This window comes from Psammomys obesus, unplaced genomic scaffold (assembly GCF_907164565.1).
Source record: "Psammomys obesus unplaced genomic scaffold, mPsaObe1.curated_primary_1811, whole genome shotgun sequence".
In the NCBI taxonomy this organism is placed as follows: domain Eukaryota; kingdom Metazoa; phylum Chordata; class Mammalia; order Rodentia; family Muridae; genus Psammomys; species Psammomys obesus.
This window is the reverse complement of record NW_026587216.1, coordinates 8,696,808-8,714,119: the sequence shown is the minus strand read 5'-3', so window position 1 is coordinate 8,714,119 and position 17,312 is coordinate 8,696,808. Positions and strand designations below refer to the sequence as shown.

Below are 17,312 nucleotides of genomic sequence, written 5' to 3'. Positions count from 1 at the left end.
CAGCACATACTAGAAACTTCTGTTTTAAGTGTTTTAGATGCGAAAAATCATTTAGTTCCCTAAACAAATCTAAAGTGGGTGGAGTTAGCACGAACCTGGAGACTTCTAGAGATACTATCCTCGTCTTCTGCAAGTTCCAGAACCTCTAACCACTATCCTCATTCATCTCAACATATTTTAAGAAATCTCAAAGTTAAATATCTTTTTTTTTAACTGGTTTCCTTTGAAAATGCTGGATAAAAGTCCTAAAGAAAACATCATAAAATAAAGAATAGTATCAAGAAAGTCACATTTTCTTAAGAAAATAACAATGTGGCCTCAGAATAGGTCAGAAGCCATTTTACATGCTTAGACACGCACTTCTCCTAGATGCCTCATTCCACGAATTGTTGAGCTTGAAGGAACTGTAGGGGGTGCCTGACTTAATAATTCCATTTCACAGATGATGGTCTTGAGCTCTTGGACCTTAGACAAATTGCCTGTAGACATGCAGTTAGTTCCCCCCATAGCCATGGGACTAGAGTCTGTCTCTGTGGCTGCTGAGCACACTGCCACATCATGCTGCTCCTTAATCTTTTTATAGATTTGAGCCTAAATATAGACTTTGCTAATTTAATTTGGAATGTTTTGGGGAAGAAACTGAAGCTCCTCACACAGGTGATACATAGGGCATCAAGGACACTCAGTGGTATGGATGGATAGGAGGTTTTAGCTATTTGGACCTTCAAATGTGAAGGGATGTCTCAGTCTAAGAGTGCATAAAATGTGGTCCATAATGAAAAGCTTCTTTCTACTGTCAGTGCAGGTGGAAAGCCACACAGAGAAGAAGCAGGCTAGGGATAAAGTTGAAATGAGGACACAGCGAGAAACCGGCCATCTGTCCACCAGCAGTGCTGGTCGGCAGGGCAGCTGCATTGCCTTCCAAATGAACCTACTCAGATGAGCTCTGATTCAGTGCTTTATTCACAAGTAGTGTTTCATTTTTGAATATATATATATAGTTTCATACAACACATTCTGATTGAAGTTTTCCCTCATCCAACTCCCTCCATTCAGTTCCTCCCTACCTCCCCTCTCACCCAAATCCACACTATTTATTTTTCTTTTTCATTAGAAAACAAACAGATATATAAAAAAATAATAAAATGAAAAAAAAAAAAACAGAATAGGATAAAGTAAACAAAAAAAAAAACTGAGCCTAAGAAAAACATATAGACGCACTTCATTGACCTTATGAAAAAAAAAAAAAAAACACCTTAAGGGTGTGTTAAACTGAAACACTACCCAGTGCCAAAGATCCCAGAATCTTGTATACCAAAGTCAAAGATTCTTTCATTGCTTCCAAATCTAACCTTAGTGCTTTGAAAGAGAACAGTGAAGAATGGTCGGTATTTCGGTTCTCTTTGCTGTAGAAATTTATTAAAAAGGTGAGATGAGCAGTGGTATATTACAAAGTTTAAACCCGAGCTCTTTTGTGAAGTTGCTGTGCTTTGTGGAACCTACCCTGTCAGATACACATTTCTCCCTAATATTCTCTCTCAGATTCTACAACTATAACGAAGCAGGATAATGGTCTTTGATGAGGTGTCACAACAGAATCACCCTATCCAAAGAACTTACAGTACCTTCCTAATGCTAGCTCATTAGTCACACCCAACTGTAGCAGGTAATTAACGGATGTGTCAAGTAGAACAAGATATTCATAAGCAAACCTGTACTGAGACTCTGAAATCAGAGTAGAGAGCCAAGACACAGGAATATAAAACAAGAAGGAATCTTGCTGTTTTATTGCCATCTTTGTCCACTTCAGCTGCTATAGCAACAGCCACATGCTGAGCAAAACATATACAACAGAAATATAGTTCTAATAGCAGTCTGGAAGTCTGAGATCAAGATACCAACATGTTCATATTATTCCGACGGTTACCTTGCAGGTGGCAAAGTGTCACTTTTGTATCCTTAAATCATGAAAAATATAAAAAGCCTTATCATGTGAAATCTAAAGTCACTAAACATCCTCATTGGAGGGTAAGAGATGTAACATATAAAATTAGGAAAGTGGGTATCAGCGTTCAAAATTTAGTGAATTTTAAGATAAGCATCACACACAAAAAAAGGATAAAATTACATAGCTCATAGTAAGTGTTAAAATAACTTATACATGTAAGAGAGATAAGCAGACATTTTTGGAGTTGAAAAGTCAACAATATACCATTTATAAAATTTGAGAATTGTTATATAACATTTTCTTAAATTGCCATAAAATGTTCTTCTGTTAGGTCCTGGAGGGGACAAGAACCCCTCAAGAAGACCAACAGTGTCAACTAACCTAGGTCCATAGGAATTTACAGAGACTGAGGCACCACTCAAAGAACATGCATACACTGGACCTAGGCCAACTACACATATGTAGCTGATGGGAAGCTCGGTCTTCATGTGTGTCCCCTAGTAAATATGAGAGAGTGAGTTGTACCCAACATGGACTCTATTGCCTGCTTTTGGATCACTTTTCCCTAGCTTGGCTGCCTTGCCTGACCTCAACAGAAGAGGATGTACTAAGTCCTAATGTGATTTGATGGGCCAGCATGGGTTTGTAAAGGGTGGGGCTCCCCTTTTCTAAGGAGAAGGGGAGGGGCAAAAGGGAAAGAAGGGGATGAATGGGACCTGGAGGAGAGGAGAGAGGGGGCTGTGATCCAGAGGTAAAATAGATAATAAGTGAATAAATTTATCTAAAAAATTTAAATGTTCTCTCATTAAAATGGACCCCACAGCTGTGCACTGCGATACATAATTGTATCCTTAGCACTTGGGATCAAGGACACAAGAATCACAGTTTGACTATGGAGTTATCGGATGACCTGCTTAGGCTGCATGAGATCCTGTCTTAAAACAACACCAACTGATTGGCCTGCTCTTTGATCACTTCCCCCTGAGGGGGAGCAGCCTTACCGGGCCACAGAAGAAGACAATGCAGCCATTCCTGATGTGATCTGATAGACTAAGATCAGAAGGAAGGAGAAGAGGACCTCCCCTATCAGTGGATGTGGGGAGGAGCATACATGAAGAAAGGGGAGGTAAGGTGGGATCTGGACGGGAGAAGGGAGGGGCTTATGGGGGGATACAAAATGAATAAAGTGTAATTAATAATAATAATAAAAGAAAAAAGAAAAAAAAACACCAACAAAAACAACCACTCTGAAAGGACATTCACGTTTCAAAATTAGATTTGATGCAACATACATTTATCTAGTAAAAATTGTGTATCAGGCATAGTATTAAATATAAAGATAGCAACAAAAATTAGCATAATCTTCACTGCATATACAGTGTTAAAAGAAATGGCTGTATGTGGTCAGTGACTATCTTAATTACCAACAGTTAATACAGAAACATTTATAAGTCTATAGGCAAGTCTTCTGGACAGGGTTGTTTTTACATTCTGCTGTCTTAAATTATAGAGTGTTATTATTTGATCTTTAAGATAGTGAGGTTAGTTCAAAATTACAAAATAATTTTAGAAGGGTTACCTTTTAATATTTTAGAATGATATGCTTCCCTTACTTTTATTAATTTAGTTTGTCATTAGATTTGTGCTGGTTTTGTTTTTCTAAAATGAAAACATAGCTTAACATAGGTAACATCTAAACATCTGAATATTTCTTGAGTTTTAGGGCTTGAAAGAAAAAAAAAACATAAAATCTAAAAGTGTAGTCAAGTCAAAATATATACACATACCCACCCACCTCTTAGGAGTCCACTCATAGTGCAAAAATATTAGTGTTGGTGACTGTCTGCCATTTTGTTTTGGTTCCATGGTTTAAATTAAAAAAAAAAGTCTTAAACTCAGAGGATCTTTAACTTAACACTTTAGAATAACATAGAACACCACTTTAATTGAATAATTTAAGTGCTATGAAAATACCAGGAGTAAAGAACTAAGTGAAGATGAAAAAGATAACATTTCCTATAGATATGACAAAATTCCAGCAGCAGGTTGGAAAAGTGAGATTATTCAAGAAATAGATTGACATCTACAAGGGCCATCTTTGCTTATGGAGGACCAGTGACTGAACTGTTTCTGAGAGGAAATATTGGAAGAGTTTAGGAACACAGTTCGGATCATAATTGTAGATCGGGATTTGAATCAGAATTTTGGAAACACTACCTAAGATTTCTGACATTATTATTTTGAGATATAGTAAAAATATCTGATTCAGACATATCCAAAATGATGTATTGTAGAGCGAATGCCATGCACAGACTCTTGAGACTTTCTTAGGACTCATGTGATACAGGCAAGACACAGAGTTGACATTTGGACATAAGGGTTATTGATTACTCTCAAATTTCAATTGCAAGTTTACTCTACAGAGAAATCTTTTAAAAAAGATTTTAAATCTTTTTAAAAAAGAGGTGGACTCAGTGGCAGGCTCTCTGATCACCTTCCCCTGGGGGGAGCAGCCTTGCCAGGCCACAGAGGGAAGCAATGCAGGCAGTCCTGATGAGACCTGCTAGACTAAGGTCAGATTGAAGGGGAGGAGGACCTTCCCTATCAGTGGACTAGGGGAGGAGCATAGGGGAGAAGAGGGAGGAAGAGTGGGATTGGGAAGAGATGAGGGAAAGGGCAACAGCCAGGATACAAAGTGAATAAATTGTAATGAATAATAAATTAAAATTTTTAAAAAAGAGGTAAATTTCTCTCAGGCTATATCTATAATGGTTGTATACATCTGCCTGGTTTTTCCTTCAGTGAGCTCATATGAATACCCTGCTTCTTCCTACCTCTTAAGCTATGCATACTAACTTTGGTGTGGGGGGGTAGATAAAACCTTCTATCTGTTCATCAAGAGAAAGTCCTTTAATTGCATCCTGATTTTCATTGAGATTGGGTTCTTTATATCCCCAGAATCATACATAAATGACTATACAAAGCAATAAAATTGTGGAATTAGTATGTAGATGATGGTTAACAATTTGTTCCTTCTAATCGATAAGAACACGAGACAAAAACTGATCATGAAACCTTAGGGTAATGACATTGAAGATGAGCAGTTCTGTTCTTAATCCAGGCTAGAAGCCACAAATATTCTTCATCCCGCAAGCAGGTCTACTTTGCCAGTCAGACAGTGTGGATGGATTTCAGGGGCACAGGATCCTTGTTACCATTCTTTTACTTTTCAGAAAGTAGTCAGTTTGACTAAAAGCCAATCCCCTAAATAATTTTCAGTTCTCAACTTTTCAGGGGGCATGGGGCAGTACTAGATAGCTAGATAGCTAGATGCTAGGTAGCAAGAGAGGCATGGACAGGGCAAAAGGCAATTGAGTTTCTTTCTGAATCTAAGATCTTTTATTAACAGGACTAATAACTCACCTCATGAAATTGAAAAGCTTCTGCAAAGCAAAGGATACTGTCAATAGAACAAAACAACAGCCTACAGACTGGGAAAAGATCTTCAACAACCTTACTTTCAACAGAGGGCTAATATCCAGAATATATAAAGAACTCAAGAAATCAAACACCAACAAAACAAAACAAAAAAAAAATCCAATTTAACAATGGAGTACAGAGATAAACAGAGAATTTTTGATAGAGGAATAACAAATGACAGAGAAACACTCAAAGAAATGCTCAACATCCTTAGCTATCAGGGAAATGCGAATCAAAATGACCCTGAGATTTCATCTTACACCCATCAGAATGGTTAAGATAAAAAACTCAAGTGACAACACATGCTGGAGAGGTTGTGGAGAAAGGGGGAACCCCCTCCATTGCTCATGGGAATGTAAACTTGTACAACCACTTTGGAAATCAGTCTGGCACTTTCTCAAAAAATTGGGAATAGTGCTACCTCAAGATCCAACTGTACCACTCCTGAAAGATGTTCCACCATTCAACAAGGACATTTACTCAACTACGTTCATAGCAGTTCTGTTCTTAATAGCCAGAATCTGGAAACAAACCAGATGTCCCTCAACCGAAGAATGGATACAGAAATTGTGGCACATTTACACAATGGAATACTACTCAGCAATTAAGAAAAAGGAAATCATAAAATTTGCAGATAAATGGATGGAACTAGAAAAGATCACACTGAGGCAACCCAGAAGCAGAACGACACACATAGTATACACTCACTTATAAGCAAATACTAGCCATATAATATAGGAACCATACAAAAATCTACAGACCTAAAGAAGCTAAACAACAAGGAGGACCCTAGTGAGGTTGCTTGATTCTCATTGACAATGGCAAGCAGGACAGATACCAGAAGCAGTAGAAGAGAGGGAACCAACAGCAGCCTACAATAGATATCCTTTGAAACGCTCCACCCAATAGGGGATCTAAGCAGATGGACTGACTCACAGCCAAACTTTGGGCAGAGCACAGGGAGTCTTATGGAAGAAGGAGAAGATAAAAGGATCCAGAGAGGACAGGAGCTCCACAATGAAACCAACAAAGCCAAAAATCTGGGCCAAGGAGGGACTGCAGAGACTGATGCACCAACCAAGAACCATTCATGGAGAGGACCTAGATGCCCTGCTCTGATGTAGCCCATAGGCATCTCAGTCTCCATGTCGTTTTCTCGAGTAAGAGGAACAAGGGCTATCTCTGACATGATCTCAATTGCCTGCATTTGGTCACTTCCTACCAGCGGTGTGGCCTTGCCAGAACACAGAGGAAGAGGATCCAGGCAGTCCTGATGAGACTCAATGGTCTAGAGCCTGATGGTAGGGGCAGAGGTCTCCCTCTTTCCGTGGACTAGGAGAAAGGAATAAGGGGAGAAGATGGAGGGAGGGTGTAAAAGGGAGGGAGGTGTGACGGGGTGGGGAGATGAGGGAGGGAGCTACAATTGGAATATAAAATGAATAAATAGTAAAATAAATAAAAAAATAAAAAATATTTTTAAAAAGAGAGCCATGTTTTGTTTTGTTTTGTTTTGTTTTTCTAAATAGACCAGGTACTTTAGAAAGAGGTTTCAGAACTATCTTACCAGCATTGAAACAATTACTTCACTTAGCTTGGCCTAAAGGGTTAAAAAGGGGTGTAGAAGGAAATAACTATAAAAATATAAATCCCTCTGTCACTGATTTGTCTTTTTAATAAATGTAGGAAGAAATTTGAAAGAATAAATTCTAAATTCATCATCAGCAGTTTCCGCACACCTTTTAAAAAACCAGTACCAATGTTTAAAAAGAATGTGATGGAGGAGATAGAATAAACTACAGAGATTTTTATGCTCCTCATAACTTATGACAGGTCTCAGCGACAGAAGTTACTGGTGTTCTGTTTCTCTATCCTGTTTCCATATGTCTTAAAATGTCAGGTGAACTTTATCTGGCTCATTGCATTCGGGACAAAAATTTTAAAGGTACATGTTACCATAATAAGTAGCTAAAGTCATCTTGTATCTTCTAATTTCTACCAGAGTGTTGAACACTCTAGAGCAGGATTGAAGAATCTTTCCAGGAGATATTTTCTTCATGAGTGTATTGTTTACTATGACATAAGACCTTATGAATCACACACTGGCAGTGGAACTTGAGATGTCCTCACTTTGGTGTGGAAAGCCAAACACTGCAAAGATGTAATTTAAATAATAGAGTTTATAACAAATACTAAATACATGATTCTTGGAATATAGAAAATTTTCCTTAAAATCATGAAATTTTGGTACAGAGATATATAATTTAAAATTTTATGAGTTATATAATGGTTTTACTTATTCTGGGGACAGGATTTTAATACTATGATTACTTTAATGGAGACTAGGTAGGGCACAAGAAGAGATTTCAAAAGACCTTTGCAAATGCAGACATAAAAGGATAATGGACAGCTTTGAAGAGAAAGTGAAACCTGTGCAAATCTTTCATCTATATCCTAGAGGGTAATGATGCCCCTCTGGAGTTGAGGTCCTGTAGAGAGAAGACACAGAAGTCTGAAACACTTAGCTGAGATTTACCTACTTCCCCGTACACAGCTAGTTATACTAATATGAGCCTCAATTTGCTTATGTATTTATTATATATTGATTAATTAATCCATTTTATTAGCATTTGTTAATTGTACAAAATGAGTTTCATTATGAAATTTCATAAACATATATAATACTATAATCATCTTCAATCCCCTATTATCATATCCTACTCTTCAATGAATATTTCTTACATTCCCCTTCTTCTGCCTCCAAACCCTCCTTTATTTTTAAGTATTATTTCTATTATTTTATTATTTGTTTTCTATCTTTTATTCTTTTTCTTTCCTCTTTTTGTATGTATACAATGTTCTGCCTGCATGTATATCTGAATGCCAGAAGGGAGCACCAGATGTCATTATAGATGGTTGTGAGCCATTGTGTAGTTGCTGGGAATTGAACTCAGGACCTCTGGAAGAGCAGCCAGTGCTCTTAACCTCTGAGCCATCTCTCCAGCCCATCTTTTATTCTTATTGCTATACATATACATACATACATACATACATACATATACACATACATATAACTATAATCTTTTGAATCCATCTAGTACTGTTCATATGTATGTTCATGTGTATGTATGTATGCATGCATACATGCATGTATGTATATATGTATGTATATGCTTTTAGGACTGACCACTTGGTATTAAATAACCTATTAGAGTGCTTATCCCCAGGAAGACCAATTCTCTCTCTGTAACCATGAATTTCTCAAAGCTCTTCTTCGAGAGATGAATTCTCATAAGATTTCTTTCATCTAAATTGGCTTGTCTACTGTCATAGTTCAGGTCTTGTTTAGCCTACCACACTGGCAATATTTCATAAGTGCAGTTTTCCTACCCCATGTGAAATACAGTAATGACCAGCATGATGAGATACACCCAAAGGTGGGAGTTATAACTTGGTAGAAACCAACAGCTATGTAATTGGCTTTAATGTCCATTCAATCAGAAGGAATTCATGTTGAGTACTGTAAACCTCACTGACTACCCAGGAGTGGTGAGGCCACAGAGTCTAGAGGATTTCCTGTTTTCCCAAACCATTGTAACCTAGTTCCATTCTAAATACTTATTCTAATGTCACCCTGCCCCCTCCCCCATCAAAGGACTTTCCTTTATTTATTTATTTAATTTTAAAAAAAAATTTCTTTCTGGAGATAATTACAGAAAGTCACAACAATGGGATGTCCATCCCCAGTTGACACATCTATAAAACAATCCCTACACCTAGGGCTCAGGAATCATCTCAGAAGAGGGTGGCACGATTGTAAAGAACAGAGGACTCAGATGCCTGAGGACAGACTTTAATTTCCTCACCTGTAAAAGGAATGTTAAGTTTGTAAAATTTATTTCCGAGGGGAGTCAAAGACTCTGGGAACTCAGTTTCTCCTGTGGCACCTTATCACCTAATCATCTGAGCATTCACTGAGTCACCAGCCATGTGAGCCGGCTGTGAGGACAAACATCATAGGCCTGTTCCTGGTTTACCATCATTGCTAAGAAGCCTGGAGCTTCCATTAATCCCACATGCCTACATTCTAATTTCTTACATGGTTGTAGGAGGTGGGAGGCATTTCTTATAGTCCCTGCTTTAATTTCCCCAAGGCATTTCTCTTCATCATCTAATAAAGTAGCTTACAATTTTAGGAATTTCTGAGATTCTTTAAGCGATCATAAGTTAAAAGGTAATTTGTAGGATACTTGATCTCTTACTCATTCCTGTATCTCTATTCCTATAAATTTGTCCAACTGGCATTGAGCACCTGCCCCATTCTCATTTACTTGGAACTTCTATTGATGAGAACATTAAATAAGACTGTAGATGAATCATATTAACCAAATTTACACAGCAAGGAATGGGTAAGCTGAATAAACATTCTATCTGTACTATGATGTAAAGAAATTGAAGAAATATATAATAACCTTGCAAAAATAAATCCTAGCTTCCAATGTTTTTATTAGAAAATTCAACAACATATTTAAGGAAGCAATTTAATTCTGTAAACTAATTCTTTATAAAATAGGAAAATAAAAAGTAATATAAATCCATTTTTAAAGTGCTAAGTAATTTAATTAAAAACCCAGACAGGACATTATGTGGGAAAAAAAGTGCACTATCTCTCACGGAATTAATTAATTACAACACATAAGCAAACCCAATCCAACTTCTTAATAACTTAATTTAAAAATGTTTAATGTAAATAGGAACCAAAATTCAATATCTAGCAGTAAATGTAACCAATTACAAAACAAGCTACGAAATGAAAGGAAAATATGATCCATTTTATTTAGAATAGACTGATACTCCAACCAAGAACCATGCATGGAGATAACCTAGAACCTCTGCCCAGTGTAGCCCATAGACTCAGTCTCCAAGTAGGTTCCCTCAGAGCTGTCTCTGACATGAACTCAGTGGCAGGCTCTTTGATCACCTTCACCTGAGGGGAGGGCAGCATTACCAGGCCACAGAGGAAGACAATGCAGCCAGTCCTGATGAGGCCTGATAGGCTAGGGTCAGATGGAAGGAGAGGAGGACCTCTCTGATCAGTGGACTAGGGGCAGGGCAGAGGAGGAGAAGAGGGAGGGAGGGAAGTATTAGAAGGGAGGAGGCCACAGCTGGGATACAAAGTGAATAACCTGTAACAATAATTAATAAAAAAATTTAAAAATACATGACATTTAAATAAATAAAAGTATTTTAAATCAACAGACAAACATGAACAAGATTAAAATTGCATTTGTTATTTGAAATAATTATGGAGACTTCCCTCAAAATAATCAATAAGCCTAAAAAAACTTCAAAAACACATTTCAATTAGTTTTTATTTAATGGTAAAAACTTACATAGTCTTCACAAATGAGTATCATTCTTTTTTTAGATTTATTTATTATTTATACAGTATTCTGCTTTCATGTGTGTAACCAGGCCAGAAGAGGGCACCAGATGTCATTATAGATGGTGGTGAGCCAACATGTGGTTGCTGGGAATTGAACTCATTGAACTCAGGACCTTTGGAAGAACAGCCAGTGTTTCTTTCTTTCTTTCCTTTCTTTCTTTCTTTCCTTCCTTCCTTCCTTCCTTCCTTCCTTCCTTCCTTCCTTCCTTCCTTCCTTCCTTCCTTCCTTCCTTTCTTTCTTTCTTTCTTTCTTTCTTTCTTTCTTTCTTGAATTTTAACCTATTTTATTTATTTTTTTTACATTTTTTTTTCTTTATTAATTATAATTTACTTACTTTGTATCCCCCCCCTGTGATTCTCTCCCTCCTCCCATCTCAATCCTTCCTTTCCTCCACCCTCTGCATGCATGCCCCTCCCCAAATCCACTGATAGGGGAGGTCTTCTTTTCCTTCGTTCGATCCTAGTCAATTAGGTCTCATCAGGATTGGCTGCATTGGCTTCTGCTGTGGCCTGGAAATGCTGCTTCCCCCTCAGGGAGAGGTAATTAAAGAACAGGCCAATCAGTTCATATCAGAGACAGCCCTGTTCCTATTACAATGGAACCCACTTGGGTACTGAACTGCCATGGGCTACATCTGTCCAGGGGTCTTAGGTTATCTCCATGGATAGTCCTTGGTTGGAGTATCAGTCTCAGGAAAGACCCCTGTGCTCAGATTTTTTGGTTCTGTTGCTCTGTTTGAGGAGTTCCTGTCCTCTCCAGATCTTACTGTTTCCCACTTCTTTCATAAAATTCCCTGGACTCTGCCCAAAGGTTGTCCATAAGTCTCAGCATCTACATTGATAGTCTGCAGGGCAGAGCTTTTCAGAGGTCCTCTGGGTCAGGCTCCTGACTTGTTCCCTCTTTTCTCCTTCTTCTGATTTCCAGCCTCTTTGCCTTTCTGGATAGGATTTGAGCATTTTAGCAAGAGTCCTTCCTCTTGATTAGTTTCTTTAGGTGTACAGATTTTAGTAGGTTTACCCTATATTATATGTCTATATGAGTGAGTATATACCATGTGCATCTTTCTACTTTTGGGATAGCTCACTCAGGATGATCTTTGCCAGATCCTACCATTTACCTGCAAATTTCATGATTTCCTTGTTTTTATTGCTGAGTAATATTCCATTGTGAAGATGTACCACAATTTGTGCATCCACTCCTCCACTGAGGAGCATCTGGGCTGTTTCCAGCTGCTGGCTATTACACATAAGGCTGCTACAAACATGGTTGAGCAAATGTCCTTATTGTGTACTTGAGAATCTATTGGATATATGCCTAGGAGTGGTATAGCTGGATCTTGAGGAAGCGCTATTCCTAGTTGTCTGGGAAAGCGGCAGATTGCTTTCCAGAGTGGTTGTACAAGTTTACATTCCCACCAGCAGTGGAGGAGAGTTCCCCTTTCTCCACAACCTCTCCAGCATGTGTTATCACTTGAGTTTTTGATCTTATCCATTCTGATAGGTGTAAGGTGAAATCTTAGGGTCGTTTTGATTTGCATTTCCCTGATGGCTAATGAGGTTGAGCATTTCTTTAAGTGCTTCTCTGCCATTCAATATTCCTCTTCAGAGAATTCTCTCTTTAGCTCTGTACTCCATTTTTTAATTGGATTACTTGATTTTTTGCTGTTTAACTTCTTTAGTTCTTTATATATACTGGATATTAGCCCTCTGTCAGATATAGGGTTGGTGAAGATCCTTTCCCAATCTGTAGGGTGTTGTTTTGTTCTAAGGACAGTGTCCTTTGCTTTACAGAAGCTTTTCAGTTTCATGAGGTCCCATTTATTGATCGTTGCTCTTAAATCCTGTGCTGTTGGTGTTCTGTTCAGGAAGTTATCTCCTGTGCCAATGAGTTCAAGGGTATTCCCCACTTTTTCTTCTAAGCGGTTTAGTGTGTCTGGTTTTATGTTGATATCTTTGATCCACTTGGACTTTAGTTTTGTGCAGGGTGATAATTATGGATCTCTTTGCATTTTTCTACATGTAGACATCCAGTTAGACCAGCACCATTTGTTGAAGATGCTGTCTTTTTTCCATTGTGTGGATTTGGTATCTTTGTCAAAAATCAGGTGTCCACAAGTGTGTGGATTTATTTCAGGGTCTTCTATTCAATTCCATTGATCCACCAGTCTGTTTCTATGCCAGTACCATGCAGTTTTCAGTATTTTTGCTCTATAGTACAGCTTGGGATCAGGGATGGAGATACCTCCTGAAGATATTTTACTGTAGAGAATTGTTTTTAGCAATTCTGGGTTTCTTGTTGTTCCATATGAAGGTGAGAATTTTTCTTTCAAGGTCTGTAAAGAATTGTGTTGGTAGTTTGATGGGAATTGCATTGAATCTGTAGATTGCTTTTGTTAAGATGGCCATTTTTACTATATTGCCAAGCCATGAGCATGGGAGACCTTTCCATCTTCTGATATCTTCTAATTCTTTCTTCAGAGACTAGAAATTTTTTTCATACAAGTCGTTGACTTGCATGGTTAGGTTCACAACAAGGTACTTTATGTCCTTTGTGGATATTGTGAAGGGTGTTGTTTCCCTAATTTCTTTCCTGCCCTTTTGTCTTTTGTATACAGGAGGGCTACTGATTTTTTTGAGTTAATTTTGTATCCAGCCACTTTGCTGAAGGTGTTAATCAGCTGTAGGAGTGATACTTTGACTTCTTCCTTTCCAATTTGTATCCCCTTGATCTCCTTCAATTGTCTTATTGCTCTAGCTATGACTTCAAGAACAATGTTGAAGAGATATGGAGAGAGTGGACAGCCTTGCCTTGCCCTGATTTCAGTGGGAATGATTTAAGTTTCTCTCCATTGATTTTGATGTTGGCTATAGGCTTGCTGTATATTGCCTTTACTATGTTCAGGTATGTGCCTTGTATACCTGATCTCTCCAATACTTTAAACATGAATGGATGTTGAATTTTGTCAAATGCCTTTTCAGTATCTAAGGAGATGATCATGTGGTTTTTCTCCTTCAGTTTGTTTATGTGGTGGATCACATTGATTGATTTCCATATATTGAACCACCCCTGTATGCCTGTGAGGAAGCCTACTTGGTCATAGTGTATAATATCTTTGACGTGTTCTTGGATTTGGTTTGCAAGTTTTTGTTGAGTATTTTTGCAACAATGTTCATGAGGGAGATTGGCCTGAAATTCTCTTTCTTTCTTGGGCCTTTGTGAGGTTTAGGTACCAAGGTGACTGTGGCTTCATAGAATGAGTTTGGTAGTGTTCCTTCTGTTTCTATTTTGTGGAATAGTTTGAAGAATATTGTTGTTAGCTTTTCTTTGAAGGTCTGGTGGAATTTGGAGCTGAAACCATCTAGCCCTGCAGCCAGTGTTCTTAACTTCTGAGCCATCTTTCTAGCCCCATAAGGACGTTCTTTAAACTGTTTTAATTCAACAGAATCCTGGTAATATCTGCCAATGACATAGCAGTAAGAGGAATTTACATGTATGTCAATAAAGAATGCAGGAAAAAAATCTATTCATGGAGAAAACAAGATTGTCTATGAAGCAAACCCAAAGAATTAGTAACATAGCTCCTATAACTAATATTAGATCACATTAAGTTCATTTCATAAAAGGTGAATGCCAAACCCCTCAATTTCCTTCATAATTGCATCTTAGAATTGAACTTGAAAGTTCAATTTAAATAGAGCAGTCATTGTCATAGGCTCTGGAAGAGACAGTATCATGTGACGCACATGGGATGTCTTTCTTCCTTCTTTTTAAGGAGTAATGAGATTTGCATTAAAATAATGGTATATACCGGATAATGAGCATCTGTGAAAATCTATGGAATTCTTTAACACAGTCTAAGTTTTATTATGTGTGAACTTAGAAGCAATTCAATTATTAGCTGTGCCAACTGTATCTGTGTCAACGTGACACAAACTTCAGTCACCTGAGAGGAGGAAAACTTGATTCAAAAAATTCCTGCATAGGGCCGGAATGAGGGCAAGCCAGTAGAGCATTTTCTTAATTATCAATTGAATGGAGAAGGGCCTGGCTCAGTATGGGTAGTGACAGCCCTGGGCTGGTTGTCTAGGGTTCTATAAAAAGCAGCTGAGCAAGCCATGGTAAATAAGCCAGTAAGCAGCTCACCTCCATGACTTCTGCGTCAGCTCCTGCCTCCAGGTGCCTGCCCTGTTTCAGTTCCTATGGAAGTGTAAGCCAAATAAACCATTTCCTCCCCACCTTGCCTTGTGATCATGTTGTTTCCTCTCAGCAGCAGAAACCCTGAGTCACTGGGGACTGTGCAGAGTGTGACAAACAGCTCTAAGCATACTATAACTGCATGAAACGAAGCCACTGAGAGGGATGGAGAAATAGATAACGACCTTAGCGCATCTTGAAGTCCATGGAGTCTGTAAGAATGAAGGCAAAGTATATACATACAACTGTACTCCAGCTTATAAAAGTTGTTTTTCGTGGACATTCAAATTGTTTGTTATGAAATTATTACACCTAGATTGAGTTGAATTTATTTTCCTAAAAGATTTGCAAAAGCTAGTATCCAAAGTAGCTTAGAAGGTCATACAGCTCACCACAATAACAACAGATTTATACCTGTGTCTCACTCACAGACAGAGGTGCTGCATCACTGAGCCATTCAATTGGAAAATTATTATCATCCTGGGAATGATCTTGCGTCTCAACAAAGTGACCATCGCTGGTATGCTAACTCTGCCAGTGGTTGAACCTATCCCAACCTAGCTTTTTCAGAAAAGCCTGTTCATGTTACCAAATATAACTCTAAGGTAATTAAAAGATGCTTTGAATTCACAAAGCTTGTCAATTTAACACAAACCCATTCTTATATTCGTTTGTGTTTATTACTTACTTATATACTTATCTGTTTATCTCATCTTAAGGACATGTATGTGCAAAAGTGCATGTGTGGAGGTCAGGGGACAGCCTGTGGGGGTCAGTTCTCCTCTTCCACCATGTGGATTTCAGGGATCCAACTCAGGTCACCTGTTTTGTCAGCAAGTAACTTTACCTGCTGCACCATCTAGTTGTCCCCACAAAACCAGTGTTAATCATAATGTGCTTTAAAATTTCCAAGTTTTTTTTCAATGTATTTCCTGAGCAGTCATTTTATAATCACACACCCTCCTTAAAATACACAGATGGTAACTCTGCTCTCTCTCTCAATTTTTTGTTGGTATTTTTTTTTAAAATTTATTTCTTTCTTTATTTACTTACTTACTTACTACAATTTATTATACTTTGTATCCCCTCTATACCCCCTTCTTTGTCTCCTCCCAGTTCTATCCTCCCTCCTTCTCTCCTATTTTTAAGAAAAATTATATATCTGAACCTATAGATCTACATATATCATTTTTTAAAATTTTTTGTTATTATCATTTATAACAATTCATTCAATTTGTATCCCAGCTGTTGTCCCCTTCCTCATCTCCTCTCAATCCCAGTCTCCTCCACCTATACCCCTCCCCTAGTCCACTGAAAAGGGAGGTCCTCTTCCTCTTCTATGAGACCTATCAGGTCTCATCAGGAATGTCTTCCTCTCTGGTCTGGCAAGACTGCAACCCCTATGGGGAGGTGATCACAGAGCCTGCCACTCTATCACAGTTCATGATAGATAAAGTCTATGCTCTCCTTACTAGGAACCCCACTTGGAGACTGGGTCTATGGGCTACATCTGAGCCAGGGTTTTAGGTCTCCTCTCCATGCATTGTCCTTGGTTGAGGTATAATTCTCTTCAGGGCCCCCAGGGCTCAGCTTATGGCTCTGTTGGTCTCCTTTTGGAGCTCCTGTCCCCTCTTTCTGTCTCCCCCTTCTTTCTTAAGATAGCCTGCACTCTGCCCAAAGTTTGGCTGTGCATCCAGCCTCGGTTTCAATACCTCAATCAGTAGAGTCTTTCAGAGGCCCTCCGTGGTACGCTCATGTCCTGTTCACTGTCTTCTTCTTCTTCTGATATCTATCGTGTTTGTTCTTCTGAATGAGGATTGAACATCTTCCCTAGGGTCTTCTTTGTTATTTAGCTTCTTTAGGACTATAGATTTTAGAATGTTTATCCTATATTATATGTATAGTACCCACTTAAAAGTGAGTATATACCATGTGTGTCTTTCTGCTCCTGGGATACCTCACTCAGGATGATCTTTTCTAGATCTCACCATTTGCCTGCAAATTTCATGATTTCCTTGTTTTTAATAGCTGAGTAGTATTTCATTGTGTAAATGTACCACAGTTTCTGTATCCATTCCTCCATTGAGGGGTATCTGGGTTGTTTCCAGGTTCTGGCTTTTATGAATAAAGTTGCTATGAATATGGTTGAGCAAATGTCCCTGTTTTATACTTGAGCATCTTTTGGATATATTCCCAGGGGTGGTATAGCTGGATCTTGAGGTAGCACTATTCCTAATTTCCTGAGA

The 17,312-nt window shown here is 38.3% G+C and overlaps 1 protein-coding gene across 1 annotated transcript in view; it reads right to left on the bottom strand.

The window, feature by feature from the left end:
- The window catches only part of LOC129673534 (potassium/sodium hyperpolarization-activated cyclic nucleotide-gated channel 1), a 187,575-nt gene that overhangs the window by 37,187 nt on the left and 133,076 nt on the right, over positions 1–17,312 (bottom strand). The window lies entirely within an intron of this gene.